The sequence below is a fragment of the Eubalaena glacialis genome, chromosome 14, assembly GCF_028564815.1.
Source record: "Eubalaena glacialis isolate mEubGla1 chromosome 14, mEubGla1.1.hap2.+ XY, whole genome shotgun sequence".
Classification (NCBI taxonomy): Eukaryota; Metazoa; Chordata; class Mammalia; order Artiodactyla; family Balaenidae; genus Eubalaena; species Eubalaena glacialis.
In genome coordinates, this window is record NC_083729.1 from 21,309,723 (window position 1) to 21,332,547 (window position 22,825).

The 22,825-nt window shown below is 43.8% G+C and overlaps 1 protein-coding gene across 1 annotated transcript in view; it reads left to right on the forward strand.

Annotated features, from left to right (window-relative positions):
- Nucleotides 1–607: 607 nt before the first annotated feature.
- DPYSL5 (dihydropyrimidinase like 5) overlaps nucleotides 608–22,825 on the forward strand; it is an 85,802-nt gene continuing 63,584 nt past the window's right edge. Inside the window, exon 1 of the mRNA XM_061210503.1 lies at nucleotides 608–781. The gene's annotated coding sequence lies outside the window, so the exon portion shown is untranslated. The remainder of the gene's footprint in view (nucleotides 782–22,825) is intronic.

Genomic DNA, 22,825 nt, shown 5'->3' on the forward strand with positions numbered 1-22,825 from the left:
TCCAGGCCCCAGAGGGTGCAGATACGAACTTAGGTGGCCCCGAGTGGCCGTCCACGTTGTATGTGAGAACATTTTCTTGTAACTACACCCCCGCCCTCTCCATCCTGCAATTCAGCCGGGCGCCCATTTCGAAGGCGTCGGACTGGGTCTTGGCGGGAACCAGGCGGCCTTAGCCCAGCCTGCAGGGAAGGGGAAGCCCGGCAGCAGCCCGGGAGAGGCGACTGGGGCATTGTTTCAGCCCCTCGGGTGGGGTCCTGCAGGGGGAGGGGCCGCGGTAGCCCTCCCAGGGGACCCGTGCATCAGCGCGTCCAAGCGCCCGGGCTTTGTGAATTGTCTTGAGTCACCATGGAAATCCAAAGGAACGCGGAGAAGGGCGCCAGGAGGTCGGCGGGTTCTCGGGCCGCGCCCTCCGTCCCCTCTCGGACCCTGGCCCTGCGGCAGGGCCTGTCGGGAGTTGTAGTCCCAAAGCGGGGGCCGCGAGCGGCGCCGAGGATGCCAGGCGCCGCCGGTCCCCGTCTCCCCCTAACCTGCTAGCGAGAGGTGGGGAGCGCTGGGGAGGAGCCGTCGCTTCGGTGATTGGCCGAGGCCGCCTCCAGCCCCCACCCAAGACCCCTCCCCTGCTCGCGGCTTCTGACTCCAGCGCCCGGCGCGCCAAGGCGGCTATCGAGCGAGCGAGCGTGCAGCCGCCGCCGCCCCGAGCACCCGCAGCTCCGGCGCCGCGGCGAGACCGGAGGAGAACCCACCGACCGACGGACCCTCGCAGCCGCGGCATCCCGGAGGAGTGGGTGATGGCGGGGCGGGCGGTGGGCTTATTCTCCCCGGGCTGGGACATCCATCTCACACAGTCTCTGTTTCTCTGGGAGGCGCACAATAGGGCCGGGGTCCGGGTGCGCCTAGGGGCCCGGCTGCGGGGGACGCGGCGGGAAGTGTGGTTTGGGAATGGCGGCAGCCTTCCCGGGCTAAACTGGGGCCCGAATCGGTTCCTCTTTGTAAGCCCACAGAGCTCCCAGAGCGCCGAGCGGTGCCTTGCTCATAGTAGGCGTTTAATAGGTGCTCGTGGGATTGCAAAGAACTGGGGTGAGGAGGCGGCTTGGTTGAAGGGGGTTCACTCCTAGCACACAGTAGACGCCCAGCCTCACTCGTCGAGGCGCAGTGAATGGCTGGAAGGCTGGGTGGGGGCTTGCTGGCCGTGGGCCCGTCCGGCCCCAGTCCTAGATCGGCGCCGTCCTCTGCCCCCACCCCCATCCGCAGACACCCTCTGTCCCTCTCCCCTCCGGGTTGGGGTTTGCCCAGCCTGAACCGGACCCGGCGGCCCGTCCACAAGTCCGGCTAACGGAGCGGACGCCTGAGGACGATTCGCCAGCCGCCTCCGAGGCACCTGTCTGAACCACAAAGGCCGCTTTTTGCGGCGCGGCCCTCTCGGCGGGCGCCAAGCTGGGTCCCTTCGCTTGAGCCCAGCGCGGGAGCCCTTCTGGCTGCATCGATCTTGGCGAGCGAGAGACGTCGACGCCCCAGGCCCGGGGAGGAGGCAGGAGTCCGAACTGGAGAGAAGCTGGGATGGAGGGAGGCGGAGGCGAGGCCTCCGTTTGAGCAAAGATGGGGGGAAATGGGAGATGAGGAAGCTGGGTGGGGACAGGTGACTGGATCTGGGAAGAGGGGTAAACTGGAGACTAAGGTTTGAGGAGGAAAGAGAAGGGTCTGAGGAGGGAGGGACGGAGCTTGGAGCAGGTGGCGCGAGGCGAGGCTGGGGCTGACGAAGAATGTGGAGGGGAGGAGGTATGCTGGAGGGTGGAGACTGCCTGGGTTTGAGGCGGGTAGACGCTGGGGAGGAGGAGACCAGCGCGGTGAGGAGGAGGGGTCGCCCTGGGGAGGGAGGTCTCCGGGGAAGGGAAGGGCAGGCAGCTGGGGTCGCGGGTCTCGGGCCTGAAGACCCTCAGCTCTGGCGATGGGCCTGGCTGTCCTGTGGCTGGCTGGGCGTGGCTCTTGCACCGGGCGACGGACCCAGGATGGCGGATCCGGGACCGAACTGGCTGTCCCCCAGAGGAGCTTTGTCTCCCGGCTTGACACCAGCCCGTAGGGACTCGTTTAGGGTTTTGTGATAATCCGCAGCGCCGCAGGCACACCCTTTTCTTCGCAGAGCTGAAAGGCTTGGTCCAGCGGCAGATGCTGCCAGGGAGGCGGAATGGGGGACGCCTCCCGCCCGGGAGACCCGGAGAACAATAGCCGGCACTGGTATCCGCCCGACAGCGAACTACGGCCCCCCCCAGAACTGAAGTGCGCAGTTTTCTGGTGCAGAAAATGCTCCCGGAGAAATCACAGGGCACGTGCTCGTCTCTTGGGGTTTGTGTTGGGGAACCGAGCCCCGCCGCTAATTCCCTGGTGTGAGTCGCGCGTCCCCCTAGACTGTGGCACCGGCAGACAGACGCCGCCCCTGGCTTTGGTGCCTTCTGACCTCGGCACCGCCCCCTGCCCCTTGCAGTTGACCAACCACCGAGACGGTCTGGGGCGACCTGTGGAGGTTGCCTCGGTACTGAGCGGGCTCCCTGAGTAGCCGGCTTTGTCTGGCGAGGCGGCCCACATCGAAGGTCTGCTGTGTGTTCCTAGAGGGAGTAGTCAGGGCTGGTGCGGACTGTGGTAAAATGGAGAGAAGCTGTCGTGGAGATTACCCGCCCCGGGTGCCACTCCTGGCCTTAGAGCCGGCAGCCAGGGGACCAGGGCTTCCCTTTGCCAGTGACCACACCCAAGCCAGGGTATCCATCCTGCAGTTTTCGCTGGTATTGTCTGCTGACCTAAGACAGGGATGGCTCTGTGATAGGAGGCATCTCCTTGCCCATGGGAAAGCAGATGGACAGAAATGGAAACACAAAAAGGGGTTCAACAGAGCTTTCCATGCACTCATAGTCTTGCTTGCTGTCTAAGCATCTTTCATGCCGCGCCTCAGCGTCTTGACATGTGAAATGACAGCCAGAAACTAGCATTCTGTTTTATAGGTTTTCTTTGATAATTGTTTAGCTGATATTAAAGGTGACTCTTTAGCATAGATTTATACTTTGAAATGGTCATTCATTTAAAAAAAAGAAAAGAAAAGAAAAAAGCAAGGCAGAAGCATTTTTGTTCCAGGAGTGGAGGAAGCTTGGCTAAATGACGGTCAGAGCATCATAGGACAAATCGTTATGACATATTTGGCGTGAAGTTGACCGATGAGCCTTTCGGCTCTCTTAGCCTAGCCTTGAAACCTCAGGGTTTTACTCAGGTTGATGCATAAGGTGAGAGACTGTGATGTGACTGTTGGCTCTTGCCCAAAACGTATGGTTGCTGCCAACGTGAAGTCCTCCTATCTGGGCTGTACCCAGTGGCAGCAGCAGTAGGCTATATCCTGCTGCTTTTAAAGGATGGTGCTTTGAGGAGGTGCCTCTCAGAATTTACAAAGGACTAGCTGGAATGTTGTTCATTGGATGTGTTTAATTAAATTAATAGACCTATCTATCTCCAGAGTAAGTGAAAACCAGGAATCTCAGTATTAGAACACCCAAAATCTGAGGCTGAAGGTTTTTTCTTATGAAAAAACTCCAATGGGAAGTGTGTTTTAATGTCATTTCCCAAAGGAAAAGTTTCAGGAGGGAATGTTTTGTTGGTTTATTCTTCTTGAAGGAACTTATGGATTTGTTTAAGGGTGTAATCCTGTTAAAGCACTGTGTGAATATCCAACCCAATTTTTTCCCCATGGGGAGTCAGTTCATAGATGAGGGATGCCAGTATGACCAGCCCATTTCTATCGGGAAGATAGAGAGAAAGCAACACGCCCCCCTCCCACCTCCTGTGAAAATGCCTGGGAGACAGAGGGGAGAGACAAGTGGCTCCAGAGAAGGACTTTATGTGCCCAGAATTCCAGGGTGCCCTTGGGGAGCTCAGCTAGGTATAGAAAAGATGTTCATGGGACACGAACACCTGGCTGTTTTCAGCATAGCCTCTCCCAGATGCAGATGTAAGCCAGAGTAGTTTCAGTATTCTCAATGCACTTCATGTTTCCACCTCTGGAAACAGTTACCCAGCAAGGCAAGTCTGCACAACTGGCCAAAATTTGGTTTGAGGACTTGGTTTGGCTTCCTCTGTGGTACCTCCACCTCTCCTTGTCCTGCCATGGATATCTAAGAATTCTCCCTCCTTAATAATAATAGCTCCTCTGACACAGAATTCAGCTCCAGGGAACTGTAGGCCAAAGGCCATCACAACTGTGGACAAATCTCTGGGGTAAGTTAGGATTTAGATAAATATTGAGAGCCAGAGAAGTTGGTATTATTAGAAAAGAGTATGTAAGATATCTTTCTGGTGTCAAAACTAAACAAATTCTGATAGAATCTGATCCTGTTCATACATATTTGTTTTCTGAGCTATAAGAAAATTTTTTCAGAAAAGTCTTCTAAGACTTAGTTGACAGGAGCTTATAGAAGAAGAATAATATAGGAAATCTTTGTCAATGTGAGAACCTGTAGGGAGAAGTTGGTATAAAATAAAATCAAATGAGAATAACAGGAAGGTATTTGATTTTCTTGCACTGCTAGTGAATAAATAAGAAATAATTTCAAAATCACTTTGTCTTAAATTTTTTATATGAAGATGAAAGGTTCAAATACTGTGGTATGAATCTTTAATGAACTTTGATATATATGTATAAAAGCAGACACATTATATACTTTAACAAAAGAAATTTGTGAAAGAATATTGTATATGATTTGTTCTGTTTCAATCTTCGAAATTTCTTCCATTTAAAATAAATGGACTTAACCATAGCGTCCCCTGACCCTCTCATACCCTCCCATCAATCACAGCCCAGTTTTGTGCTCGTTCCCTTGCCTCCTCCCACCTCGACTCCCTCCTCACAATCCAGACTCAGAGACAATGTACACAGGAGGGAGAGCCTTGGTCTGAGCCAGGAAGCCTGGGATCAAATCCAAGCCCTGCCACTTTCTGTCCATCTATCCTTAGATGAGTTATTTTTCTCTCAGGGACTCTGTTTCTTCATCTGTACATTGAGGTTTATATGAGTTAATATATGTATAGCACTGAGACCAGAGTCTGGCACCTAGTAAGTGCTCAATACATGTTAGTTATCACCATCAGCACCATCATCATACCCTTACCCCAGAATGTGTGCCCATAAAAACATTTTGATTCCCCATTTAATCTTTCATCCAGGGCAAGCTGGTGCGGATATCACCAGGGGCCGGGGCAAGCTGCTGTAGGGTATCGATAGTGGGAACAGAAAGAATGATTAGGACACCTTTCTGAAGCTCCCACCCTTGTAAATAGTAGGAATAGCTCTGTGCTGAGTCTGAGCCTCTTTAAGCACAGCTGTTTTGAGCAGCTGAGAACTTGCAGAGTTAAGAATGTTCCAGAAGTGCTCTGACCCCAGCTTTGCCAAATTGTCCCTGTGTATAGAGTTGGCCTGGCAACTCACCCTGCTCCTACACCATCTGAAGAACAATCAGGCATCCATAACTGGTGAGATGCTGTTGTTCCGAGGATGTTCTGTTCTTGGTGTGGGAAAGAGCGATCATGTTTGGTTGGTGGCAAGTTGTTGGGAATAAAAATTGTTGAGTTTATTTCTTAGCTCAAGTTTTCCAGCTAAGAAATAAATTTGGCAGCACAGAATTACTTATTTAACAAACATTTTCAAATTTTCAAAACACTTAACTCTGTGTTAGGGGTTGTTCTAGTTCCTGTGAGTTAGGTACAGTACTGTCATTATTCCCATTTTACAGATGAAGCAACGGAGGTACAGAAACCAGCCAGCTAGAGAAGTGGTAGAGCCAAGCTTCGAACCCAAAGGGCCTGCTCAGAGTCTGTATAAGTCGAGGTTCTCCAGAGAAACAAAACCAATAAGGATTGGCTTATGTGGTTGTGGGGGCTGGCGAGTCTGATGTGTGTAGGGCAGGCCAGCGGGCTGGAAGCTTTCATGTGGGAGCTGAGGTTGTGTGGGCCCCATAATGGTTAGTCTTACGGCAGAATTTCTTCTTCCTCTGGGAAACCTTAGTTTTTCTCTTAAGGTCTTTCAACTGATTGTATGAGGCCCACCTACATTATTGGGGAAAATCTTAAAGTCAACTGACTGTGGATGTTAACCACATCTATAAAATACCTTCCCAGCAACACATATAGATGTGTGTTTGATTGAATAACTGACTACTAAAACCTAGCCAAGTTGACACAAAAAACTATCACAGGGTCCGTGCTTTTAAACACTACCCCAAGATAAGAACCTTACTTGTTGGGTATAAGATTTACAATAAACTAAAGAATTTAGCAATGGGCTATTTATCCCACTACAAAATGGTGCTCCTTACCTTGTTGAAAATAGAATTTGGACCTCTTTTTTCATCCATGTAGCTTCTAGCACAAAATAATGCTCAGAGCTAGCATTCAATAGATAATATTGAAAGAATGACCAACTGAAAGATTGAGATGATATTTTACAGGATTTTCCAACCATTGAGACCTCTAACTCCCCATTTAAATTTAAAATCATTTGGCCCAAGTGAGGTTGAGGTTTTACAAATGATAGACTCTCTTGAATCAAAACAGGAGAGGTACTTCCCTGGTGGCCCAGTGGATAAGACTCCACGCCTCCACGGCAGGGGACACATGTTCGATCCCTGGTCAGGAACTAAGATCCTGTGTGCCGTTTGGTGCAGCCAAAAAAAAAAAGACAGGAGAATATCTGCATTCTGAATTGAGCTCCCCACCTCCCAACATCTGTCCATTTTCATTGGCTTTAGCAAAGATTTGTGGGTCTGTCACTGCCTCAACTCCTTGTGAATGTGTTCTGTACACACTAGCAGTGCCCAGGACTCAGTCACACCATATTTGTGTCCTTTTGTTGTCCACTGACAAGCATTCCCTTTGTTGATTTCAAATCCGCCATGGGCTCCCTCTGATTTCTCAGGCCTTCAGTCTTTATTCTCCCTGCTTTTGTCTGGTCCTGTCCTTCCCTTTGTCCTTCCCCAGAGCATGACCACTATTGATGGAGAAGTCGCCTCCTTTCCCATTTTTAGCGCTTCAACCAGATTTTCGTCTTTGTAGATCAATATATTCATTCTGTTATAAAATTCAAATGTAGCCCCCAAGTTTTTCATTTAATGCCTTTTTGCTCCTGTTTCCAACAGATGTGAAACGCAACTTTAAGAAAGTTACTCGGAATGTTTTAAGTTTGGCATATTGCCAAATATGTGGGCCACACACATACATAAAACAGTAACATTGGGGATTGAGAGTGTATTTTAAAATATTTTTATTTTTTAAACTTTTTAGTAAAGTATAACAGATATACAGAAAAGTATACAAATCGTAAGTGTATAGCTTACTGAATTTTCACAAACTAAACATGGCCATGTAATCAGCACCTGATGAAGAAGCAGGTTACCAGTGCATATCCCAAAACCCCTCTTAAGTCCCCTCCCAGTCACTACTCTTCTCCAAGTTCTCTAACCCCTATCAGCGTAGATCAGCTTTGCCTATTTTTGAACTTTTTGCAGATGGTATCGTATAGTGGGTACTCTTTCAAAAAGTGGCTTCTTTTGCTCAGTGTTACGTTTGTTGCATTTTATATGCTCATTTTCATTGCTATATAGTATTCCATTGTGTAAATGTACCACAATTTATTTATCCATTATGTTGTTAATGGGTATTTGGCTAGTTTCTAGTTTGGTGCTATCTATCATGAATAGTGCTATTGTGACAATTCTAGTACCTGTCTTTTTGTGAAGAAACCTGTGTTTCTCTTGGGTATATAGTTAGGAGTAGAATTCAGGTCAAGGATATGCATATGTTGTGTTTTAGTAGATCACACCAAATAGTAAGATTAATGGTGAAATTTTTTTTAAAAAGGTCAATCCCAAGGCATGCAATGCTGTGATTAAACTGTCTTTAGAAGCCCTAAATGCTGGCATAATTTAGTGGCTTGATCAGAGGTTGGTTTTAAACTCTTATTCTTCAGCAAAAAATAGAACTTTAGCTGTCTGACTCTACAGTAGCTGAAGTGAACATTTTTAAACTAAAGACCAAGGATGTGCTTCAGCCTTGGTCTTGCTACAGCAATTTCCTTACTCCTGTTTCTTAAGGAAAAGCTGAGAATCAGATTATAATTGCAACATGGGTCCAAAGATCATTCCAGAGATGTCCTGTCAACCTTGAACAAGATTAACAAGTGATATTTATTCGGTTAACTATTTTGGATTTCTTGTATTGGGTCAGATAGCAGTTTTGAATTGTGTGATTTCTGTGGCTTAAAAAACGCCTCAAAAGTGTCAGCTTGTAATCGCAAAGTTCATATTTCTTATTTGGGAATTAGAAGTATAGCATATATCTCATTTTTTGTGGGTTTTTCTAAAAAGACTTAAAACGCACATGTTATGGGGGGTGTTAATCTTATTTATTTATTTATTTTCTTTTTTTCCTCTCTTTTTGTAATTGAAGTATAGTTGATTTACAATGTTGTGTTAGTTTCAGGTGTACAGCAAACTGATTCATATATATATATACACACACACACACACACACACAAACACACACACATTCTTTTTTCAGATTCTTTCCCTGGGACTTCCCTGGTGGTCCAGTGGTTGAGACTCTGCGCTTCCACTGCAGGGGACGTGGGTTCCATCCCTGGTCAGGGAACTAAGATCCCACATGCCATGTGGTACGGTGCCCGCCCCCCCCCCAAAATAACAACCAGATTCTTTCCCCTTATAGGTTATTATAAAATATTGAGTATAGTTCCCATTACAACGTGATTATAACGGAAAACCCCCTGCAACTACTGAAAAACGATAAAGATGAGGCACAAAGATATGAGCAGTAGCCTCTATCCAGATTGTGGATATAGGCAAACCCATCTGCTCTCCATAGCTGGTCTTCATTGTTGGCCCAGGAGAGATGGCAGTGATAAACTTGGCCAGTATAGATCAAGAGCAGCGATTTAGGTACAATTATAGGATGATGGTAATGAAACCTTTGCCACCAAAGGAGCATAACAAGGCAGTCACGAATTCCTAACTTGGCTGGTTTTCGCTTATGAGACCCATTCACAGCCCAAGTTGTTCCTGAGAAAGAATATTTTCCTGTCATGTGGCCTTTCATGTTTGGTATTGGTCCTCCTCATATAAGCAAGTGAGTGAGATCAGATTTATCACTGCTTTAAAACCTAGATTTACTGCTTGAACTCTGAGTCCCTTAAGCACTTAGATATTTCATATCTCTTTTAATATAGGATTTAATTTTGTACTTTAAAATGTATATTCCAATATTTAATCAATTATAAAACCACTTATAGACCATTTTGCTAATACAGCTAGTGTAATGTTTGCGTTTCATCAAATCCTTGTCCATATACGCAATGTAATTTTTACAGAGTTGTAACCACAACATGGGTACTATTTTGTATTTTGTTCTGCCATCTGACATTAGAAAAAAACTTTTCTGTGTCTCTGCCTAATTTAGAAATGTAAACTTTTAATTGACTGCCTATCATTTCATTAGAATGTACTATATTTAAACATTTACTTACTGATGAACATTTAGATTATGTTCGATTGTTATTCTTTTATTTTTATTTTTTAATATATTTATTTATTTATTTATGGCTGCGTTGGGTCTTTGCTGCTGTGCGAGGGCTTTCCCTAGTTGCCGAGAGCAGGGGCTACTCTTCGCTCTGGTGCGCGAGCTTCTCAAGGCAGTGGCTTCTCTTGTTGCGGAGCACGGGCTCTAGGCACGTGGGCTTCAGTAGTTGTGGCACGTGGGCTCTAGAGCACAGGCTCAGTGGTTGTGGTGCACGGGCTTAGCTGCTCCGCGGCATGTGGGATCTTCCCGGATCAGGGCTCGAACCTGTGTCCCCTGCACTGGCAGGCGGATTCCCAACCACTGCACCACCAGGAAAGTCCCTGATTTTTTAAATTTTAGGTAGTGTTTACATCTTTGTGAAAATCACATACATGATTTCATTACCCAGCTGATAATATGTTTTTGAAAATTGAGATTCCCTTAAAAAAAGCTTTTGGTGTGGGGGATGCAGTTTTACTCATAATACCTGATAGTTTTCACATAAGGAGAAATGCATAAATATGTGTTAATTCCTTGAAATGCATAATACATGTCACAAAGTTCCCTGATCAGAGAATGCCTTCTAATCAGTCTTAGCTGGCAAGTTGTTTATCAAAGAACTTGTGTAAATGTAGGAATAAAATTGTCTGAGGTAATCAATCATTTTACAAACAGGACATGTAATAATAATTTGGAGCACAAAGGACTCCAAGCTAAGCCAATTTTACCAATAAATTCCATAAAATTGTGTTGTCTCAATAGCAGATAGCACCAAAAGTTGGCCATAGTGAAAAAAATGAAAGTTGCAAAGAGATGAAACAGTTATGAGAAGCATCCAATACTTAGTTAAATTCTAAATATCTGCCAGTAGAATGCAAATAGCCAGGACCCAGAAATGACTGTTGGAGCAGCCTAGCAAGTGAGAGAGGTTTACTAACCATCCAGTAACTGGACTTAAGTTGCACTGAGCTGTTATTTGAGATGGGCTCAAACCTCCTCTTGCATATTTCCTGAGTGCCTGCAAGGAACAGTGCAATTTCCAGGAAGCAGCTTGCACATGGGAGAGAGATGGGGTTTGAATCCTGACTCTGCTACTTTCTAGACGTGAGAGACCTTGGACAAAGTCACCTAATCTTCCCAAGCCTCGGTTTCCTTGTGATTTAAAGGGTTGTTAATATCTTTCTCATAGGTTTATAAGGAGGACTCAAGGGAAAACATGCAGGGAGCCTGGTGGGTACGTCGTAAGCACTCAGTAAGTGGAGCTAATGGTATTCTCTAGGTGATAAAGTTAGGTGCTTTGAGCTACATGAAGGTATAGAACAGTATTGTCAAAGTACATGATTGTCAAATGAATAGGCTGGACAATAGGATAGCTGGTGCAGAGGGAATAGAGAGCACCTGAGAAGTTCAGTCACAATGGTTCAGGTCCCTCCTCTGTACAGTGAGGAGATGGAGACTAGATTCTGTCGGCAGCTCTGATCTGTGACAGCCGTGCTGTGTTGCTGCTGAGACTGTCACAATTCCTTCCCAGCTCAAACCAGCAGACTTGCAGTTTGGCACCATCTATCAAAACGAAAAATGCACACACCCTTTAACCCAGCAGTACCACTTCTGGGAATTTATCCTAAAGATGTACAAGTATATGTGCATGACGAAAAATAGGAAGGGATATTATTGCAGCATTATTTGTACTAGCAAAAAAATTAGACCCAACCTAAATTCTCAGCATTGGTGAGCTAGTTAAATACATTATGATCCATCCTTACAAAGAAATATTATGTAGCCATTTGAAAAAAATAAGGCAGATAATTTCTGATCTGATAAAGAACAACATCCAGTATATATCCGTGAATAGAAAGGAAAGCAGGCAGACCAATATTTAATGCATGTTTGCCATTTATGTGATATAAAATATATACATATACGCTTAAATATGCACAGACTGTCCTTGGAAAGAAACACAAGAAAATCCATGATGGTGCTTGTCTCTGGAGGAGGGGACTGGGGAACATTTCACTATTTCTATAGTTTTAAATGTTTATCATGTGTATATTTTACCTGTTTAAACAATAACAATAACTTGGCAGCCCTGGTTGGTTCTGGCTCACCTCTTAGAGACTCGAGAAAACTGGAGAAGGGTAGAATTCTGGGCCTCATGCTCAGGGCTTATGTTCTCATATGGACCCCCAGATGGAGGACCCCTAAATAAGCCTGCAGAGTAGGGCTTTCAAGCCTACTGAAGAGACAGAATGTGTAGCCCATTCAAAAAAGAAAGGCTTTGGGGCCAGGAAGTGAGGATGATGTACTACTGCTGATTTGCAAATAGCATTTCTGATATTTTCCCTCTTATTTATTTTTATTCAGGGAAATTTGATTTAAATCTTAGGATGCAGAAGATGAGAAGCACTAATGAGGCATCATGAACCTCCCACAGTGCTGTGTGCATGTGCTCATTCCTTCTTCCCTTCCTTCATAGAACAGGTGCTTACTGAACACCTACAGTGGGCCAGGGGTCAACATAGGATATTGGGGCTAAAAAAACCTTAGACAACATTTAATCATTTCACAGAGGAGGAACCTCCGGGGCAATTTAACTTCCAGTGAGCTGTATCAGTGCAGGCAGTTTATGATAATTGCCCTCTTTGGTCTCCAGTGACAGGTTAAGAGACCTCTGGATCCTCCTGGAGAATTAGTTCCCTCATGTAGAGTGTTGGTTCCATTCTGTTTTGCATTCTGGTTACTTTTGGGCATGTTTTCTCTGTAAGGGCTGTGAAGACAAACTCCTGGGTTCATACCTTTGTGTGATCTCTTCCTGTGACTTGCTTTTAACCAATAGAAGACGACAAAGATGATGGGGATGTCATTCCCATGACTGTTATGTGATGTAAGACCCCGTCATCTTGCTAGCAAACTTGCTCTAGACGCGCAGTTTGATGAGCAAGTGGCTGTGCTGGGAAAGCCCACTTGGCAGGAGATTGGGTGGCCTCTAGGAGCTGGGTGGCCCCTATCTAGAAGCCTATGACCATAAGGAAATGAATTCTGTCAACAACCTGAGTGAGCTTGGAAGTGGGTTCTTCCCAGTCAGACCTCCAGATGAGAACACAGCCTGTCCAACACCTTGATTGCAGCCTGTGAGGCTCTAAAGCAGAGAACTTAGGCCTCCTGGCTCACAGAAAGGGAGGTAATGAATATGCGGTGTTTTAAGCCACTAAGTTTGTGGTAATTTGTTAAACAGCATAGAAAACTAATTCACAGCTCTCCTGCGTCACTGTTTCTAGTCCATGTTTTCTTCACCCGTTTTACCCCATGAACCCACTGCTTCATTTGTTTATCATTCTCTTTCTGAGTCTTTGCTCGCCCTCCCCCCGCCCCCCGACTCCTGGCTTCTGGGGGATAGAGGTGGAGAGCAGCTGTGCTCTGACCCTGACAGGGCTGATGGAAGTCATCAGGATAGTGGGCACTTCTGGCCCCTGTGGTGGAGTTCCAGCAGAGTGGGGGAGGGCGTTTTGCCCAAGTTGGTGGGGAGGGGAGACTGGGATAGAGCTCTGCCTAGGAATGTGCTAGAAAGCAGTCGTGGAGGTGGTCAACATTCCATCTTGTGGCCCTTTTCAATGTATGTAACCTATTCCAGAAGTTGTTTCAGCCTGTCCTCCATTGTTTTTGTTGTGTTTGGTTTTGGTGGTGGAGAGGGTGCTTGTTGAGGGCATTCTCCCATTTTAGTCCCTTTTTTGGACCATACCCTGGAACATCTGGCACATCCACTCCGAGGGGCTCTCTACAGAGAGAGAGGAGATGATCCCCTTCCCCACCACCCAACTCCATAATCATCTTCCTCTGAAGCCATCTGGGGAGCCCAGCCCCTCCCCACTGTCACTGAATGTCCCTTCAGTTTCACACGGAGCCAGCTACCTGCATTACCCTCGGCCCAGCCCACCCCTCGGTGCTCAGGTGTGTCCAGCCACGTACTCCTTCACGCCCTTTACCACAGCTCTGACATGGGCTACGGACCAACCTCCAGCAGCGGTTCTAGGCTTTTGGCATCCCCACCCCTGTTTATGCTGGTTCAGTTTCAGCTGCTCACCAGGAACCACGGGGACAGTCTTGACACTGCCTGCCAGAGCTGTACTCCAGTTGCCCTCCTGGGAACGTGTTTCTCGACTTATGAGTCAGGCTGAAGTGTCCATTCTTTCCTATTACTGCTTCTTAAAGCTGGCCCTGCAGGCTTAGCCTGAAGCAAGTTTGAAATAGCTTTGAAGCCTTTTTAACAACATTATTGAGATGCAATGTAAATACCATAAATTTCACCCATGTAATGTGTACGATTCAATGATTTCACCATTCTCTAATTTTTGAACATTTCCATCATCCAAAAAGAAACCCTTTACCCCTAAATCACTTCCCATTCCCCTCCCCAACCCCAGCTCCTGGCAACCACTAAATATACATTCTATCTCTATAGCTTTGCCTATTCTGGACATTTCATATAAATGGAATCAAATGTGGCCTTTTGTGACTGTTTTTTGTTTTGTTATTTTATTTATTTATTTATCTATTTATTTATTGGCTGCGATGGGTCTTCCTTGCTGCGCGCGGGCTTTCTCTAGTTGCGGAGAGCGGGGCCTACTCTTTGTTGCGGTGCACGGGCTTCTCGTTGCGGTGGCTTCTCTTGTTGTGGAGCACAGGCTCTAGGCACACAGGTTTCAGTAGTTGTGGCGCGCAGGATCTAGAGCGCAGGCTCAGTAGTTGTGGTGCACGGGCTTAGTTGCTCCGCGGCATGTGGGATCCTCCCGGACCAGGGCTCGAACCCATGTCTCCTGCATTGGCAGGCAGATTTTTAACCACTGCGCCATCAGGGAAGCCACTTTTGTGACTGTTGAAGCTTCATTTTTTTAATCTTAAAAAAATAATGCAGGAACTTCCCTGGTGGCCCAGTGATTAATACTCCACGCGTCCAGCGCAGGGGACGCAGGTTCGATCCCTGGTCAGGGAACTAAGATCCCACATGCGTGGCCAAAAGTTTTTTTTTAAAAAATGCAGTATCTGCACCCTAGTCCACAATCTACCCTTTTGTGTTTTGATATAAAGTAAAGAAATATATATTTGGTCGTCATTCCCAATTCCTGGCACAGAGCTCGTAAAACTCTTAATTTTCTGAGTGATTGGTGTGAGAGGAGTGTCTTTTTATTCATAATAAGCCCCTTTCCACCTTCCCTGAGTTTATGCTAATAAGGTGACTCTGAGGATGGAGCTGGTTGTCAAGGGAACCAACTAGATGATGGAGGTTTGGAACTTTCAGCCCCACCTCTCACCCCTCACCCCACCTCCAGGGAGAGAAAAGGAGCTGGAGATTGGGTTAATCACCAAGGCCCAGTGATTTAATCACTCATGCCTGTGTAATGGAACCTTCATAAAACCCAAAGGAGTTTAGAGAGCTTCCACATTGGTGAACACATCAAGGTGCAGGGAGCGTGGTGCACCAGAGAGGGTATGGAAGCTCCAAGTCCCTTCCCCATACCTTGCCCTGTGCATGTCTTCCATCTGGCTGTTCCTGAGTTGTATCCAGTAATAGTAAGTAAAGTGTTTCTCTGAGGTTTGTGAGCTGTTCTAGCGAATTAGCAAACTCGAAGAGGGCATTGTGGGAACCCCAGATTTATAGTTGGATGGTCAGAAGTACAGGTGACAACTGGCATCTGCAGCTGGGGACAATCTTGTGGGACTGAGCCTTAGCTTCCAGAGTCTGCACTAACTTCCGGTGGTTAGTGTCAGAAGTGTTGTGAATAGAGAAACAGTTTTCCTTTGGATAGTACCACAGGTTTTCAGCCATTCCCCATTGATGGGCATTCAATTTGTTTCCAGTTTTCTGGGTTTTTTGCCCTACCAGCAGTGCTGCAGTAGACTCTCTGTACATGTCTCCTTATGTTCTTGTGCTTTTATTTCGATGGATGGAGCCCTACGAGTGGAGTTGCTGAGTCAGAGATCTTTTAAAAATTTTAACAGAGGCTTTCAGACTGTTTCCCAAAAGTGTGTAATAATTTACATTTCCATCAGCAACGCCTACGCAACCTCTCCCAACCCCCACCCCTCCTCCCCCAAGTCCTGCCAACATCAGGTATCACTCTGGAATTTTTGCCATTTCTGATGGATATGAAGTGGTACTTCATTATGACTTTTATTTGCATCTCCTTGATTACTGGCGAGGTTGAACATCCTTCTATATATTGTGGGTCATTTAGATTTGCTCTTCTACGTATCACTTATCCATATCCTGTGCCCATCTTTCTCTTGGTTGTATTTTTCTTATCAATTTGTAAGAGTTCATAGCTGTCATATGCACTGCACATGTTTTCTCAGGCTATTTATTGCTTATTGACTTTATTTCTATGATATCATTTTTATATCAAATGAGATCATCTTCTGTAATATCACATTTAAAAATTTTTGTAAGGTCAGAAATGTGACTTTTCTTTTATGGCTTCTGGGTTTCTAGATAGACGTAAAAGGTCTCCCCTGCTTCTAGGTTATACATGTATTTTCCTGGGCTTTCTTCTAATATTTTTAATTGTTTTATGTTTTACATGTAAATAAATTCCAGATGGATTACAGATTTGGGTATATGCTGTAAGGTAGGGAGCCAGCTTAATTTTCTTCCAGACAAATAGCCAGTGATGCCAGCACCATCTATTATTAAGTAAATCATTTTTCCCCCTGCTGAACTGAAATATCTCTTCTGTTGGATTTAATTGAAATCTGCTACCAATCGCCTTACTCTTTTCCACTTCTCTGTCTAATCATATGCTGATACCGTACAGATTTAATTACAGTAATTTCATATAGTATCTTTTATTATTTCTAAGGAAGTCCTTTACCTACCCCACAGTATTCCTTTCCATAATTTTCTTGACTCTTCTCAATTCCATTATTATCCGTTTCAAAATAAACCCTTTGGGAATTCTAATAGGAATTTCATGACATTTATCTATTAATTTTGGGATAATTGACATTTTATGATATTAGCTTTTCCTGTCTGTGAATATATATGTTTCATTGTGTTTAGATCCTATTTTATGTACTTTGAGGAGTTCTATAAGAGTCTGTGCCTGTCTTAGTTTTTTTGTTTTTGGTCTCTTTTTGTGTGAAGTTGTATTGAGATATAACTTATATACAGTAAAATTCACCCACTTTAAGTGTACAATTCACTGATTATTAGTATATTTAAAGGGTTGTGCCACCATCATGCAATTTACTTTTAGAAAATTTCTATCACCCCCAAAAGAAAACTCAAGCCCATGTGCATTTACTCCCATTCCCACCCCCAACCTTGGGCAGCCTCTAAACAAAATAGATCCAAATAGAGAAAATACTTTATATTTAGATTTGCCTTTTCTGGACTATTCTTAGTGTTTTATTTCTTTATGCTTAAGTGTTTTCCAGTGTTCTTCACTATTGTGAACACAATATCTTTTCCTGTTTCTATTTCAAGCTGGCTGACTGCTAGCATAGGAGAAAATTATTTTGATTTTATTTATCTTATAATCTGTTGTCTTACCAATTTTCACAGGTTTTCTAGGTATACAATCATAGTACAATTTATCTCTTTTTTTCCATTTTATCTTGAGGATTTAATTTTCTTATTGCATTTTTAAGCAAATTGCAAACATCATTTAATAATCGTAGTCAGAGAATGCATCCCTGCTTTATTCCTGATTGTAATGACTATGAATTGCCATCAAAATGTAATTTATTGACAACTATTGATGAACTACAGAGGCAGGGAAAGTCAAAGGAAGGTTGAGAGGGAGTTACCTTTCCATTGCCATTTCTTTTAAGGCTGGTATGAAATAGTTATATGTTTCCTTAATCATTGGCTGCACTGCATAGTGCCTTAGCCACTTAAAAATAAATACAATGAAAATTTCAGTTCCTCAGTTTCAAGTGCCACGTTTCAGGTGCTCAGTAACCACACCTGGCTAGTGGCTACCTCATTGGACAGCACAGCTCTTAGACCCTGGGTGGGCAAACCACCACCAGCTTAGAGTGGTGGTTACAGTTTTAAGGGATTACTTAAAACAAAACAGAATATGTGACAGAACCCAAATTGGTCCAAAGGCCTTTTACAGAAAAAGTTTGGAGACCCCTGGTCGAGAGTATTGTCTCTCCAACTGAGTCATTTTTATACACCTTCTTAACGTTTTTCTTATTACAATATCATCTATGAGATAGATGCTTAATATTTTTCTTTAAATAAGCTTGACTTTTTAAAAAAGGAAACATTATATCAATACCGTAAATGGAAATGTTTGCCATAAATAAATAACTAGAAAAATAAATAGAATGAAAGCCAACCGATGTTATTAAATTCCAGTAACAAACTAGACTTTGCTCTTTTGTTAAAAAAGAGAAATTAGCAAGTGCTAAGTATTAGACAAGATACACCCACCACCTGAGAGGTGTTCCATGATGTAATCAAAGTAGAAAAAGAGAACTGGAAAAGAAACCGCCTCCTCACTCATGATTCAGGGTCACTTATGTCCGGGGACGTGTACAGGTGTCTCCCGCTTCAAAAGCTCATTTTATGGCTGCTTCGGTTTTACGAAAGACCTACATGAGTACCTGTTTTCACTAACCGACAGAAAGAGGATTTCTGCTTTTAGGAACAAAGGCAAAAAGCGAAAACAGTGTTCAGCTTTTGTTTTGCTGAGACCCTTTATAGAGGCAACGCGCACCTCAAGATAGGAGTGGCGCCGCCAAGCTCCTTCCCCGGCAGCTACACTCGGCATCTCAGCATCAGGCTGCCATAGCTTTGAACTGTGTCTGTGGGCATCTGTGCTTTATCTAGATTTATTTTGTGCATCCATTAGCAAGATGTGTCCAAAGGTAATTGCTTCTTTGCTTTAGGCCATTTTGCTTAGAAGGTTTTCATAGGAATGCTCTACTTTCCGATGGGGGAGGGAGGGACACGTACCTTCTGGAATCACCTGTAGCGTTCCTCAATTTTGGAACACTAGGCTGAGGGGAGAGGAGGTGGGGAGGATGAACTTGGCATAGGCGATGGCTGGGGTTGGGGTGGCCTAACTAGAGGAGCAATATTTAGACACCTTCCTTACCATTCCCAGTTTAAGGGTGTACAAGATACATTTGTATTCGCTTTTTACTCTAGGTTAGAGCACCAGATGTAAATTTATAATTGGACCATATCACTTTAACCTCCACAGAAATGTCATTGCTGAGTTAAAATTTAATGATATTTCCTCAGCCTTTTATTGATTGTTCGCTCTATATTAAAAATGACCACTGGGAAAATATTTCTGCTCCTTCTGCAAAACTGCAATAAAATATATCTGTTTCTTATTTTCCTTAAAGAGTAATCCAATAAATTCCTTCTAGAATTATCTACATAGAGAGCAGACCTGCTTTCTCGAAAACATTCTAAGACTTTCTTTTGAAAGTTCGTTTAGGTAGAGGAGAACAGGGAATTATTTGGGATTCAAAATGCCTTTCCTTTGGGTGAATCGGAGCCTCCCTTTTATCCAATAATAAGAAGAGTTTTCCCCTTCCCTCCCAAACCATTTCCCCCTTTGCTCTAACTGCCAGGAAGCTTGGCATTAAATATAATTCCTATTAAATTATATCTCTTCTTTTTCTGAGTTCCCTTTAGCAGTCCTCTTTTTAATGTGTTTTTGTTGCTTTTAAGTCAACTTTGCTGAGGTGTAATTTACATAAAATAGACATAACCATTTTCAGTGTTCATTTAAGAGTTTTGACATATTTATATACCTGAGTAATCACTACCACAATTGAAATATGGAATATTTTTATTACCACCCAAAGTTCCCTTGTGCCTCCCTCTGTTCAATCCCCTTTCCTTCTCCCTCCCCAGTCGGTGATCTGCTATCACTGTAGATCAGTGTTTCTCTACCAGGGGAGAGTTTGCCCCTTAGGGGCCAATATGGCAAAGTCTGGAGACATTTTTATTGTCACAACTGTGCAGGTGCTACTGGCATCAGTGGGTCGAGGCCAAGAATACTGCTAAATATGCTACAATGCACAGGATAGTCCCTGCAACAAAGAATTAACCAACCCAAAATTTCAGTCGTGCCAAGACTAAGAAACCCTACTCTAGCTATAGATTGGGCAAGCAAATGGTATCCCATGGCTCAAATCCAGCCTCATTGCCTGGTTTTGTGCAGCCCATTAGTTAGAAATGGGTTCAATATGTACTCCAGCATGACTGGCTTCTTTGACTTAGCATGATGTTTTCAAGGTTCACCCATGTTGTAGCGTGACTCAATACCTCTTCTCTTTTTATTGCTGAATAATATTCCATTGCATGGATTTGACACATTTCTTTATCTTTCACCAGTTAATGGAGGTTTGGATTGTTTCAACTTTTTGGCTATTATAAATAATGCTGCTATGAACATTCTTGTGTAAGTTTTTGTGTGGACATTTGTTTTCATTTCTTTTGGGTATACAGTATACTTAAGAGTGGAACTTCTGGGTCATACAGTGATTCTATAACTTTTTGAGGAATTGCCAGACTGTTTTCTAAAGCAGGTGCATCATTTTACATTTCTACTGCAGTACCTGAAGGTTCCAGTTTCTCTCCACATCCCCGCCAACACTTGCTATTATCTGTCTTTTTTATTATAACCATCCTAGTGGGTGTGAAGTGGTATCCCATTGTGGTTTTGATTTGCATCCCACGGATTGCTAAATGAGCATCTTTTCGTGTGTTTATTGGTCATTCATATATATTCTTTGGAGGAATGTTGATTCAGATCCTTTGCCCATTTTTAAATTGGGTTATGTCTTTTTATTACAGAGTTGTAGAAATTCTTTATATATTCTAGATATAAGTCCCTTGTCAGATATCTGATTTGCAAATCTTCTTCCCATTCTCTGGGAGTTAGTTCCTTTTTATTAATGAGTATTATTGCCTTGTTTATTTGGAATTAGTACTGTACTCACAATTTGTTTATCCATTCACTTGCTGGTAGACGCTAGGGTTGTTTCCAGTTTGGGGTTATTATGAAAAAAGTTATTAAAAGGATAAGTCTTTGTGTGCACATATCTTTATATCTCTCTGGCAAATATCTATAGAGTGGGACTACTGAGTAGTATGGTAAGTGTATGTCTAACTTTATGAGAAATTGCCAAAATATTTTCAAAAATGGTTGCACCATTTTACATTCCTACCAGCAATGCACAAGAGTTCCAGTTGTTCCACATCCATTCTAACCTTGATATTACTGGTCTTTTTAAGTTTAGCCATTCTAATGGGCAGTGCTATTTCATTATGGTTTTAATTTGCGTTTCCCTGGTAATCAATGATGTTGACATCTTTTCACGTGCTTATTTGCCATTTGTATCTTTTTTGTGAAGCGCCTTTTCAGATCTTTTGCTCATTTTTTATTGTATTGTTTGTCTTCTTATTGAGTAAAGAAATTCTCTTCATGTTCTGGATATGTCCTTTGAAGGTATATGTTTTGCAAATAGTTTGTCCCAGTCTATGACTTTTCATTTTCTTAGCAGTATCTTTTGAAGAGCAAAAGTTTTAATTTTTGATTAAGTTCCATTTATCAATTTTATCTTTTAGGGTTCATGCTTTTTTTGTCCTAACCCAAGATCCTAAAGACCTTCTCCTATGTTTTCTTTTAGAGGTTTGTAGTTTAGTATTTATGATTAGGTCTATTATCCATTTTGAATTCATTTTTTCCCCACATGGAAGTACATTTGCTTAGCATCATTTGTTGAAAAAACTACCTTTCCCTCCATTGAATTACTTTGGTACCTTTGTCAAAAATCAATTGACCATACATATATGTAGGCCTATTTCTGGACTCTCCATTCTGCACTATCCATATATTTGTCTATTCTTAAACCAGTACCACACTGTCTTGATTACTGTAGCTTTATAGTAAGTCTTGAAATCAGGTAATGTAAGTCTTCCAGTTTTGTTCCTTTTCAAAATAGTTTGCCTAGTCTAGGTCGTACACGTTTTTATATAACTTTACAATCAGCTTGTCAATATCTATAAAAATGTATATTAGGATTTTGATTGAGGTTGTGTTGAATCTCTAAATCAAACTGGGGAGAACTGTCATCTTAACAATGTTGAGTCTTCCAATCCACAAACAAAAAAGTAAATATTTCATTTACTTAGTTCTTCTCTAGTTTCTGTTAACAACGTTGTGTAGTTTTCGTTGTACAAGTTTTGCACACCTTTTGTCAAATTCATCATGTTTTTGGTGCTATTGTAAATGAGATAAATGTTTTAATCACGTAAGCTGCCTCATTCTGTGGATCACTTGATGACCCTCAACAGAAGCAGGCCAATTGGGAAGGACTAGAACTGGAATGGGTGGGGGTGGGGTGAGGGGAAAACTAGCCACAGACACTGGAGTGCCTTCATTCCACTGCGCAGCATACCCATGACCGTGGAGACCACAGCTGGTAGGAACCCAGGCATGTGTCAGAAAACAGCAGGTAGAGCACAGTGACGGAAGTGTGGGCACAGGTGGTGAGAGGAAGCAGTTGGTGTCAGAAGAGTGTGCCAACAGGTGGAGGGGCCTCAGACACAGATGGACAGGACTCGACTCCCAGAAAAGGCAATAAGCAACAAGAAGGAAGAGCATGCCAGCCTACCAGGCATGAGATAGTGGACCCTTTACCAAGCAAGGCTTGGGCGCAAGGCATCTGGTACCTGATGTGGAATCTGGGGTCTGACCCTCTACAGCAAAAGAGGTAGAGCGCACATTCAGGGCTTGTCCAGAGCCAGGTGTCCTAACTGGGTGTCTTAGCATGTTGGACTCTAGTCTTTAGACTTGTCTTCAGGGATTGGTCCTTGGCCTGGGCTGGGGCTAGAGCGGAGGCTGCCAGGGACTGGGAACCTAGGGAATCTGGCCAGCCCTTCTGGGAAGGAAAGGGAAATAAATTGTGTTTATAAAGGTAATTGGGAGTCTGTCATCAGTTCCAACCCCTCCCCTTTTCTAGTATGAGCAGATGAACAAGAAAAAGAGGAAATGCTGGCATTCAGCGTGAATTAGATGGGCAGACAACCAGACTTCCCATTACTCCCATTTACTTGCTTTCAAGAGATGTAGACTTATTCATCCCTTTTGTTGGCAGTTACACAGCAGGTGCTCCACAGCCCAGCAAGTGCTGAAGGAAAGGCTCATTAGCTCTTTTTGTTTAAGTGAATGAAGGTATCTCTACTTTTTCAGACTCAACA